General features: G+C 48.0%; 1 protein-coding gene across 1 annotated transcript in view; it reads right to left on the bottom strand.

Annotated features, from left to right (window-relative positions):
* Window positions 1-12,279, bottom strand: part of LOC140430247 (uncharacterized) — a 153,734-nt gene that overhangs the window by 52,796 nt on the left and 88,659 nt on the right. The window lies entirely within an intron of this gene.

The following is a 12,279-nucleotide window of genomic DNA, read 5'->3' on the forward strand; positions in this document are numbered from 1 at the left end:
GAGCAAAGGTGACGTAAACAGAGCAAATAGACTAAGGTTAAAAAGAGCAACATAATTGGCGACATCCTGACGGGACCCGACTTAGAAGTGGAAAACCACTCCGGGAGAACCCCAACATTTTGAATTAGAATCCAATCGGAAACAAACAAAAAAAAAAAACCACAAGTGTTCAAGCGGTTCTGGTTAATAATTCACAATTCGGAAGTGTGTATATGCATGCGTAACTAACAGGGTTATAAGGCAAAACTGATAGATTTTTTGTTGCATCAAAACTATCGCCAGTTGGTATTTCGGAAATTAGCGCAAGCCGTACCCGCATCTACCACACCACCTTAGCCCCCCGTTCCAAATTCGAACGTACCGAGCAGATAAGAGAGAGCCATGCAGGCAATGCAAGTGATGCAGCGCCTCATGAACCCCGAAGATTTTGCTGTCGCACCAGTCAGCAGCGTAGGAGCAGGACAGTGTCCCGTTTGGGAAGTGGAAATCCGCAAATTCTGCAGGGCAAAGGATGGCCCTTTTGGAAGGATTTCTGCAATAACGACGACTCAGGTCCTGGAAGTATAGGGCATACTTGGTGGGAGAACCTGAGTGAGATCCACAGAAAGAGTTTAGCAAAAGCGCGCAAGCCGATGGCAATTGTGTCCTGTCTGGCACAATTGTGAGGCACAGAGGAGGTCGTCAGGACGCTCCGCAAGGAAATAGAAGGCATACATCGGATGAGTAAAATCGATGTATGCGAAATTGAGAAAGAGAACCTGGAGTTAAAAGGGAAATTAGCAGCAAAGACGAAGAGGTGGCTGACGCCAAACGGGGTCACCAATCTTGTCTGGCGCACTTGAGTAGTTTCCAGTCACAATATGAGAAGGCTTATCAGGACCTGCAGCGTGCAGTCCTGGTAAAGAAAGATAAAGAAAGAAACAGAAAACCAGTTAGAGAAGCTCCAGAAACAATGCAGTGATCTCAAGGCAGCCTTGAGAGCACTCCACGCCACAACAACGGAACAAAGGCAGAGTACTTTAGACCATGCAAAGTGCCGAAAGCAGGTTGCAGACTTGAAAACACTGCTTTCTGTCCAAAAGGGATTTCAAGAAACCTTTGGGGAAAGTTTAGAACAGGATGACGGCCCTGATTGGGAAGAATTGCAAGAGACAGCGCAGAGATATGTTCAGGGAGCATGTGCGCAGGGAAAACCCCAAAGGAAGAAATCACCCCCACCCCCCAACACAACAGATAATACAGGCTCCCATGAACCCTGTAACAACCCACCGCACCGCCACAGCAGATGAGGCGGAAGTCTTATATTCCACTCCCCTCACAGTGACCCAATTACGGGACGCGTGTGCCAAAATCACACCATTCCTCCCCGCTTCAGACCCACACCGTCAAACACCAGGCGACCATGTACGGCCTGGATGAGAAAGAGCAGGTAAAGCTCACGGTCCTCAGCTTAGACCCATCGGTCGCAGCAGCCCTTCCCGACCCACAGAATGTAGGAGGCACCCTTGCAGAAATGCATACCGCGATCCTGGATGCGATCGGGTACAACCGGGGCGACCCCATAGACGGTCTGAATAAATGCAGACAGAAAAAGTCTGAACACCCCACAGCGTTCGCAGGATTCATTGTGGATTCATTCGCTTGTGGATTCATTTTTAAGCTGTTTTCGGCAACGTAGATCGTGCCCATTTGTCCCCAGACAATATGGCCAAGTGGACCCGCACCCTTGTCTCCTATGCCACGGAAGCAGGACAGAATGCCTGTAGCAATTATGACCCCTCAGAGGAGGCTCATAATGAGAAGTGGGTGGTCAAGAGATTGTTTGGGAACAAGCGGCTCACGGCAAATCAGCCACTAGAACCCCCGAGGAAAACCAAGCCGCCGCAGACGTGCAAGCAGTAAGAACCACTCTCCACAATCCCAAACCACAAGAGTGCTACACTTGGGACATTTGGCTAAAGAATGCAATGGCCCTAAGAAACCACAGAGAGCCCAACAAACAGGCACTCCCAATAAGAAAAAGGCAGAGCCCATACATAGCGTTAGCGCCCAGTCCGATCAGACAGACGCGACCGGAACGGCATGACGGTATATAGGCTCCCCCAGCTGAGTCTGCGATACCCTTTGGGATAGGTCAGGACGACCCGTAGTCGCAGCAAAGGTCAGGGGACAGCCGATCGAGCTTCTCTGGGACACAGGAGGGTCCCGCACAACCTTAAATTCCTCCACCCTTGGTAAGGACAAGTGGCCCACCACATCCACTATCACCCTCAGCGGCTTCACAGGCCACTCACAACAGGGGCATATCACGACCCCTGTACCCATCCAGATCGGAAATATGACCACAAAGCACCCCGTAGTGTAAGTCGACCTGCCCCCAACAGCAGAGCACATTTTAGGGATCGATTTTATGAACTCACACCACCTCTCTTTCGATCAGTCAACCAGTGTGTCTGGAAGATGGCGAAATCCGCTAGAGCCCCCGCAACGCTCACTATAGGGGATTACATGAACAAAATTACCGCAGTAGGCGAGTTTTGGTTCAACCCCACCACACTCAGCACGGACCGACAGGTTAGGGCAGTCCTGCAAAAGAACAGGGCAGCATTTGCAACCCACAAACACGACTGTGGTCGGATGACCGGTTCCGTACAGATAACCGGACCGGACCCTAGACCCCAAAAACAGTACGGATTTCCCCTAGAAGCAGCGGGAGAAATCCTAAAGGTCATAGAAAGCTTATTAGAGCAGGGCGTCCTAAGATCGGTAGCCTCAACTAATAATGCCCCGATTTCGCCAGTAAGGAAACCCGACGGATCATAGCGTTTAACCATTGATTATCGGGAACTCAATAAAGTCACCCCCGCAGCAGCCCCCACCGTTGCAACAAGTCCCGAGACCATGCTCAAACAGGGACTCCATGCCCGATATTTCACGGTTTTGGACGTCAGTAATGGGTTCTGGTCCATTCCATTGGCAAAGGTGCGCCAGTACAAATTTGCCTTCACTTTCCGAGCTCAGCAGTACACGTGGACATGCCTGCCACAAGGCTTCCACAACTCCCCCTCCATTTTCCACCGACAGCTGGCAAATGGATTGCAAAATTTTCTCGCCCCGAATGTCTGGTACAGTATGTAGACGATCTACTACTGCAGACAGACACAAAGGAAGAGCACATTGAGCTTCTGTCCGAACTCCTGGAGTTATTACACTCCATTGCAGGAAGTTGGAAGATAGTAAAACAGGGACAGAAATAAAAGGCAGTAAGGGGGAAAGTGTAAGGCAGAGAAGCCATAGTCAAAAATCAAAAAGGGCGACAGTACAAGGTACAGTGACTGAGGGGAGCTCAGTGAATAGGACCAGGAATACTAAAAGAAATAAAACGGGAAGTGAAAACATTAATGGTAAGCGATGCGGCAGGTTGTTACAGGAAGATGTGGGTTCGACGACAAGGAAAATTAGGAGAAAGGTTAAGAGGAAATACAGAACTGTATTTCTGTACAGAAATTACAGAACTGGCTAGGCCATAGAAGGCAGAGGGTAGCAATGGAGGGATTCTTTTCTAATTGGAGGGCTGTGACCAGTGGTGTTCCACAGGGATCAGTGTTGGGACCTTTGCTGTTTGTAGTATATATAAATGATTTGGAGGAAAATGTAACTGGTCTGATTAGTAAGTTTGCAGACGACACAAAGGTTGGTGGAATTGCGGATAGCGATGAGGACTGTCTGAGGATACAGCAGGATTTAGATTGTCTGGAGACTTGGGCGGAGAGATGGCAGATGGAGTTTAATCCGGACAAATGTGAGGTAATGCATTTTGGAAGGTCTAATGCAGTTAGGGAATATACAGTGAATGGTAGAACCCTCAAGCGTATTGAAAGTCAAAGAGATCTAGGAGTACAGGTCCACAGGTCATTGAAAGGGGCAACACAGGTGGAGAAGGTAGTCAAGAAGGCATACGGCATGCTTGCCTTCATTGGCCGGGGCATTGAGTATAAGAATTGGCAAGTCATGTTGCAGCTGTATAGAACCTTAGTTAGGCCACACTTGGAGTATAGTGTTCAATTCTGGTCGCCACACTACCAGAAGGATGTGGAGGCTTTAGAGAGGGTGCAGAAGAGATTTACCAGAATGTTGCCTGGTATGGAGGGCATAAGCTATGAGGAGCGATTGAATAAACTCGGTTTGTTCTCACTGGAACGAAGGAGGTTGAGGGGCGACCTGATAGAGGTATACAAAATTATGAGGGGCATAGACAGAGTGGATAGTCAGAGGCTTTTCCCCAGGATAGAGGGGTCAATTACTAGGGGGCATAGGTTTAAGGTGAGAGGGGCAAGGTTTAGAGTAGATGTACGAGGCAAGTTTTTTACGCAGAGGGTAGTGGGTGCCTGGAACTCGCTACCGGAGGAGGTAGTGGAAGCAGGGACGATAGGGACATTTAAGGGGCATCTTGACAAATATATGAATAGGATGGGAATAGAAGGATACGGACCCAGGAAGTGTAGAAGATTGTAGTTTAGTCGGGCAGTATGGTCGGCACGGGCTTGGAGGGCCGAAGGGCCTGTTCCTGTGCTGTACATTTCTTTGTTCTTTGTTCTTGAAATATAACTTAGGAGAGGTTACTGATCGAGGTGTTAAGATTAAGAACAGAGGTAAAAAAAGCCAACATAAGTGTACTTTACCTGAATGCTCGTAGTATTCGGAATAAGGTAAATGAGTTGATGGCGCAAATCATCGTGAATGACTATGATTTAGTGGTCATTACTGAAACATGGTTAAAGGATGGTCACGACTGGGAGTTAAATATCCGAGGGTATCAAACTTTTCGGAAGGACAGAGTGGATGGTAAGGGAGGTGGTGTAGCTCTGTTATTTAAGGATGACATCCGGGCAACAGTAAGGGATGACATCGGTGCTATGGAGGATAAGGTTGAATCCATTTGGGTGGAAATCAGGAATAGTAAGGCGAAAAAGTCACTGATAGGAGTAATCTATAGGCCACCAAATAGTAACATTATGGTGGGGCAGGCTATAAACAAAGAAATAACAGATGCATGTAGAAATGGTACAGCAGTTATCATGGGGGATTTTAATCTACATGTTGATTGGTTTAACCAGGTCGGTCAAGGCAGCCTTGAGGAGCAGTTTATAGAATGTATCCGCGATAGTTTCCTCGAACAGTATGTAATGGAACCTACGAGGGAACAAGCGGTCCTAGATCTGGTCCTGTGTAATGAGACAGGATTGATTCAGGATCTCATAGTTAGGGATCCTCTCGGAAGGAGCGATCACAATATGGTGGAATTTAAAATACAGATGGAGGGTGAGAAGGTAAAATCAAGCACTAGTGTTTTGTGCTTAAACAAAGGAGATTACAATGGGATGAGAGAAGAACTAGCTAAGGTAGACTGGGAGCAAAGACTTTATGGTGAAACAGTTGAGGAACAGTGGAGAACCTTCCAAGTGATTTTTCACAGTGCCCAGCAAAGGTTTATACCAACAAAAAGGAAGGACGGTAAAAAGAGGGAAAATCGACCGTGGATATCTAAGGAAATAAGGGAGAGTATCAAATTGAAGGAAAAAACATACAAAGTAGCAAAGATCAGTGGGAGACTAGAGGACTGGGAAATCTTTAGGGGGCAACAGAAAGCTACTAAAAAAGCTATAAAGAAGAGTAAGATAGATTATGAGAGTAAACTTGCTCAGAATATAAAAACAGATAGTAAAAGATTCTACAAATACATAAAACAAAAAAGAGTGGCTAAGGTAAATATTGGTCCTTTAGAGGATGAGAAGGGAGATTTAATAATGGGAGATGAGGAAATGGCTGAGGAACTGAACAGGTTTTTTGGGTCGGTCTTCACAGTGGAAGACACAAATAACATGCCAGTGACTGATGGAAATGAGGCTATGACAGGTGAGGACCTTGAGAGGATTGATATCACCAAGGAGGTAGTGATGGGCAAGCTAATGGGGCTAAAGGTAGACAAGTCTCCTGGCCCTGATGGAATGCATCCCAGAGTGCTAAAAGAGATGGCTAGGGAAATTGCAAATGCACTAGTGGTAATTTACCAAAATTCACTAGACTCTGGGGTGGTCCCGGCGGATTGGAAATTAGCAAACGTGACACCACTGTTTAAAAAAGGAGGTAGGCAGAAAGTGGGTAATTATAGGCCAGTGAGCTTAACTTTGGTAGTAGGGAAGATGCTGGAATCTATCATCAAGGAAGAAATAGCGAGGCATCTGGATGGAAATTGTCCCATTGGACAGACGCAGCATGGGTTCATAAAGGGCAGGTCGTGCCTAACTAATTTAGTGGAATTTTTTGAGGACATTAACAGTGCGGTAGATAACGGGGAGCCAATGGATGTGGTATATTTGGATTTCCAGAAAGCCTTTGACAAGGTGCCACACAAAAGGTTGTTGCATAAGATAAAGATGCATGGCATTAAGGGGAAAGTAGGAGCATGGATAGAGGATTGGTTAATTAATAGAAAGCAAAGAGTGGGGATTAATGGGTGTTTCTCTGGTTGGCAATCAGTAGCTAGTGGTGTCCCTCAGGGATCAGTGTTGGGCCCACAACTGTTCACAATTTACATAGATGATTTGGAGTTGGGGACCAAGGGCAATGTGTCCAAGTTTGCAGACGACACTAAGATGAGTGGTAAAGCAAAAAGTGCAGAGGATACTGGAAGTCTGCAGAGGGATTTGGACAGGCTAAGTGAATGGGCTAGGGTCTGGCAGATGGAATACAATGTTGGCAAATGTGAGGTTATCCATTTTGCTAAGAATAACGGCAAAAGGGATTATTATTTAAATGATAAAATATTAAAACATGCTGCTGTGCAGAGAGACCTGGGTGTGCTCGTGCATGAGTCACAGAAAGTTGGTTTTCAGGTGCAACAGGTGATTAAGAAGGCAAATGGAATTTTGTCCTTCATTGCTAGAGGGATGGAGTTTAAGACTAGGGAGGTTATGCTGCAATTGTATAAGGTGTTAGTGAGGCCACACCTGGAGTAGTGTGTTCAGTTTTGGTCTCCTTACTTGAGAAAGGACGTACTGGCACTGGAGGGTGTGCAGAGGAGATTCACTAGGTTAATCCCAGAGCTGAAGGGGTTGGATTACGAGGAGAGGTTGAGTAGACTGGGACTGTACTTGTTGGAATTTAGAAGGATGAGGGGGGATCTTATAGAAACATATAAAATTATGAAGGGAATCGATAGGATCGATGCGGGCAGGTTGTTTCCACTGGCGGGTGAAAGCAGAACTAGGGGGCATAGCCTCAAAATAAGGGGAAGTAGATTTAGGACTGAGTTTAGGAGGAACTTCTTCACCCAAAGGGTTGTGAATCTATGGAATTCCTTGCCCAGTGAAGCAGTAGAGGCTCCTTCATTAAATGTTTTTAAGATAAAGATAGATAGTTTTTTGAAGAATAAAGGGATTAAGGGTTATGGTGTTCGGGCCGGAAAGTGGAGCTGAGTCCACAAAAGATCAGCCATGATCTCATTGAATGGCGGAGCAGGCTCGAGGGGCCAGATGGCCTACTCCTGCTCCTAGTTCTTATTTTCTTATGTTCTTATTGGCTGTAAAGTAAACCCCAAAAAGGCCCAAATATTGGAAGAAAAGGTGATATATTTGGGTACTATCATCACACACGGCAAACGCGAGATTGAGCACAAAAGAATTGACTCGACCGCTAAATTGCCCCTTCCCCAATATGTGTCAGCCCTCCGGTCGCTTTTAGGATTGGTTGGCTACTGCCGAAACCACATTGACGGTTTCGCCAGCAAGGCAGCGCCCCTCTCAGACCTCCTAAAGAAAGGAGCTCCCTGGGAGTGGCTTCCGCAGCATACGGAGGCTGTGGAATCACTAAAACAGGCACTCATAGCCGCCCCCGCACTAGAAGTTCCCGACCCGCTTTCCCCTTTCGCCATAGAGGTAGCGACCACAGACCGCACCCTTTCAGCCGTGCTCCTGCAGGAACGGCACGACCAGCTAAGACCCGTGGCTTATGCCTCACGAATTTTAGATGCTGTGGAGCAGGGATTTTCAGCCTGTGAGAGGCACCTGCTCGCAGTTTTCTGGGCAGTCCAGTACTTTTCCTACATTACCGGACTGAACCCCACCATCATCTTGACCGAACACACCCCCACACAACTTTTACTGGACGGACGACTTAAAGACGGTATCGGCAGCCATATCAGCGCTGCTAGGTGGACCCTTCTCTTACAAGGACGGGACATCACAGTAAAACGGACAAAGACTCACACATACTTAGCGGACAATCTACAGTACCCCGGAACCCCCCATGAGTGTGAAATCATCTCACCCCACCATAATACAGGCCCCTTTATAGCCAGAACACCCCCCAGAAAACTAGCCACCCCATCTCAGAACCCCCCTTACCCGGACACGTGTGACCCCATCAGGATTTATGTGGATGGATCTTCCACAATCCTGGATGGGCAACGCATAACAGGTTGTGGGATTTATGTGGAGGACGCGCAGGGACGCGCCCTCGAAGAAATCGCATTAAAATTGCCCGGACACTTAGGCGCGCAGGCTGCAGAGCTTGCGGCCATCGCCTACATTGTAGACCACCCAGATTCCTTCCCCAGCCCAGCAGACATATATTCAGACAGTCTGTACGTCTGCAACAGCCTCACCGAATTTCTGCCCCTCTGGGAAACAAGAGGATTTGTTTCCGCGGATGGAAAACCCCTCCCCTCAGCCCCATTACTCTGCCATATTCTGGAAAAGGCCAAGAACAGGACTTTTGGCATTATAAAAGTCCGCAGCCACCATCGTTCTTCCCCCCCTGGAAATGTAAAAGCCGACGCGCTGGCTAAGGCAGGATCCAGGCATGGGTACTTTTGGAAGCCCCCCGGGAGCGCCCCAGTGAGTGCAGTTCAGGTCGCGCAGACTAGGATCGAGGATCTAGTAGCGGCCCAGAAGCAGGATAGTGCTCTCACTGAGATTGTGAAAGGGAAGTTTCCAGCCTCATACGAGAGGTTCCAGAATACCATAATCACACATGATGGTGTGGTGCTAAAAGACAGCCTTTACGTGGTTCCTGTACAAGATAGGAATCAGATGATCTGTCTATTCCATGACGGCCATGGACACCAGAGAATAGAACCCACCGCAGCCCACCTCAAGCAGCTTTGTTGGTGGCCAAATCTTAAAGAGGATGTATCCCATTACATCAAAAATTGCCTCATCTGCGTGCAAAACAACCCAGATAGGTATGCCAAAAAGGCACATCTCAGCCACACCCGACCCGTTAACGACCCCTGGACTAACCTCCAGATCGATTTTATAGGTCCATTGCCCCCTTGCAGGAATGGCTATAAATATGTTCTGGTGGTCATTGACACTTTTACAAAGTGGGTGGAAGCATTTCCAGCCCGCACCAACACCGCGAAAACCACCGCCAAAATCCTAACCCACCACATCTTTACAAGATGGGGACTCCCCCGCAGTATTGAATCGGACCAAGGTTCTCACTTTACGGGACGGGTCATGCAGAACGTCCTCACGATATTTGGCATAACCCAAAAATTTCACATTGCGTACCACCCTCAGTCGAGTGGTATCGTGGGGCGCATGAATCGGACCCTAAAAACCACCCTTAGAAAAATGGTCCAGCAAAACAACACCACTTGGAATTCGGTCCTCCCCTTTGCGCTGATGTTTTTACGTAACACTGTTTCCACCTCCACAGGTTTCACCCCACACACTCTCATGACCGGACGCCCCATGAAAGGGACAGAATACTTGCTAGGTTTAGACCTAGCCAGCCCCGAAGTCACGGCCCTCACCTACGAGAAGGCCGTGGAACAACTACTTGCAAATATAAAAACGGCTCAGCTAGCAGCCGCTGTTAAATTGGGCACTAAAAGAAAACAGAGCAAGGCCTGTTTTGCTAAGGCAGTACATGCCACGGAGTACAACATAGGACAGCAAGTAATAGAACATAGAACATAGAAAGCCCACGATGTTGCACCGAAACAAAAGCCATCCAACCTACACTATGCCATTATCATCCATATGTTTATCCAATAAACTTTTAAATGCCCTCAATGTTGGCGAGTTCACCACTGTAGCAGGTAGGGCATTCCACGGCCTCACTACTCTTTGCGTAAAGAACCTACCTCTGACCTCTGTCCTATATCTATTACCCCTCAGTTTAAAGTTATGTCCACTCGTGCCAGCCATATCCATCCGCGGGAGAAGGCTCTCACTGTCCACCCTATCCAACCCCCTGATCATTTTGTATGCCTCTATTAAGTCTCCTCTTAACCTTCTTCTCTCCAACGAAAACAACCTCAAGTCCATCAGCCTTTCCTCATAAGATTTTCCCTCCATACCAGGCAACATCCTGGTAAATCTCCTCTGCACCCGCTCCAAAGCCTCCACGTCCTTCCTATAATGCGGTGACCAGAACTGTACGCAATACTCCAAATGCGGCCGTACCAGAGTTCTGTACAGCTGCAACATGACCTCCCGACTCCGGAACTCAATCCCTCTACCAATAAAGGCCAACACTCCATAGGCCTTCTTCACAACCCTATCAACCTGGGTGGCAACTTTCAGGGATCTATGTACATGGACACCTAGATCCCTCTGCTCATCCACACTTTCAAGAACTTTACCATTAGCCAAATATTCCGCATTCCTGTTATTCCTTCCAAAGTGAATCACCTCACACTTCTCTACATTAAACTCCATTTGCCACCTCTCGGCCCAGCTCTGCAGCTTATCTATATCCCTCTGTAATCTGCTACATCCTTCCACACTATCGACAACACCACCGACTTTAGTATCGTCTGCAAATTTACTCACCCACCCTTCTGCGCCTTCCTCTAGGTCATTGATAAAAATGACAAACAGCAACGGCCCCAGAACAGATCCTTGTGGTACTCCACTTGTGACTGTACTCCATTCTGAACATTTCCCATCAACCACCACCCTCTGTCTTCTTTCAGCTAGCCAATTTCTGATCCACATCTCTAAATCACCCTCAATCCCCAGCCTCCGTATTTTTTGCAATAGCCTACCGTGGGGAACCTTATCAAACGCTTTGCTGAAATCCATATATACCACATCAACTGCTCTACCCTCGTCTACCTGTTCAGTCACCTTCTCAAAGAACTCAATAAGGTTTGTGAGGCATGACCTACCCTTCACAAAGCCATGCTGACTATCCCTGATCCCTAATGTTGTCTGTGTACAACCCCAGCACGTTTCTGTCTCCAAAATACTCGGGTCCCTATTCAATTACGGACAAAATAAGCCCGTCGGTATATAAAATTAAATACCAAAATGATAAGACTGCATGGTTTCACATAAACCAGCTCAAGGTTTATGGAGCACAGTCAAACCACTCCCACCACGTCATGCTTGACGCAGCTGACCAAACCCCGCCCACATCCAACGTGACCACTCCCACCCCTTCCACGTCCAGCCCAGACACGGACTCGCCACCGACTCCACCCACAAACTTTACGCTCCGCCCCGGAACGCCCACAGACTGCAGCAGCACAGACAGCGACTGTGACTCTGACGACAGCCACAGCACGCCTCCCTACCATCCTGGTCCCACACCCAGCAACTCCGACCTCGACTCCAGTGACCCCTTCCTCATCACCTACTTAAATAAACCCCACCACCGACCACCGAACTACACGGACGACCCCGACTTTGTCCCCACCCAACTCAACACCACTCATTGGCACCGCGACAACTCCTGCAGACTCGTCCGCAACGACGAGGACGATCCCAACTCACACCACGCAGCCCTTTCCGCCCTGATCCACTCCAGAGTTTGGCACCCGGGAGACGGTGACGACCTTGGGCCTGACTCCGCCAACCCTTTTGCGACCCTGTTCGCAACCGAGAACTGAGGTGTCCACATGATGATTTAAAGGAGACACTTGGTGAAAAGTGTTGTCCTTCCTGATGGAACCTGCAGAATGTTTTACGTTGTCTGTCTGTTTATTAAATGTTTTATGTTGTCTGTCTGTTTGTTAAATATTGTTTGTCCGACAGGAGAATGTTCTCATCGCCCCACACCCATTCACCTGAACTTTTAACTTTTCCCACTGACACCCACCGCCACACGCCCATTCGGCCGATACCTCTGAGGACTTGCCTCAGACACCCGATCGTAACTACTCTTCTGATTTGATGGTAGAATCAGAACAGTAACCCCACCATGATGACTACATTTTTGTCCGTTCTTTGGTCGCTCAGGCAGTGGAGAAACAGCGTGAGACCC

Source organism: Scyliorhinus torazame, chromosome 10 (genome assembly GCF_047496885.1).
Source record: "Scyliorhinus torazame isolate Kashiwa2021f chromosome 10, sScyTor2.1, whole genome shotgun sequence".
Lineage (NCBI taxonomy): Eukaryota > Metazoa > Chordata > Chondrichthyes > Carcharhiniformes > Scyliorhinidae > Scyliorhinus > Scyliorhinus torazame.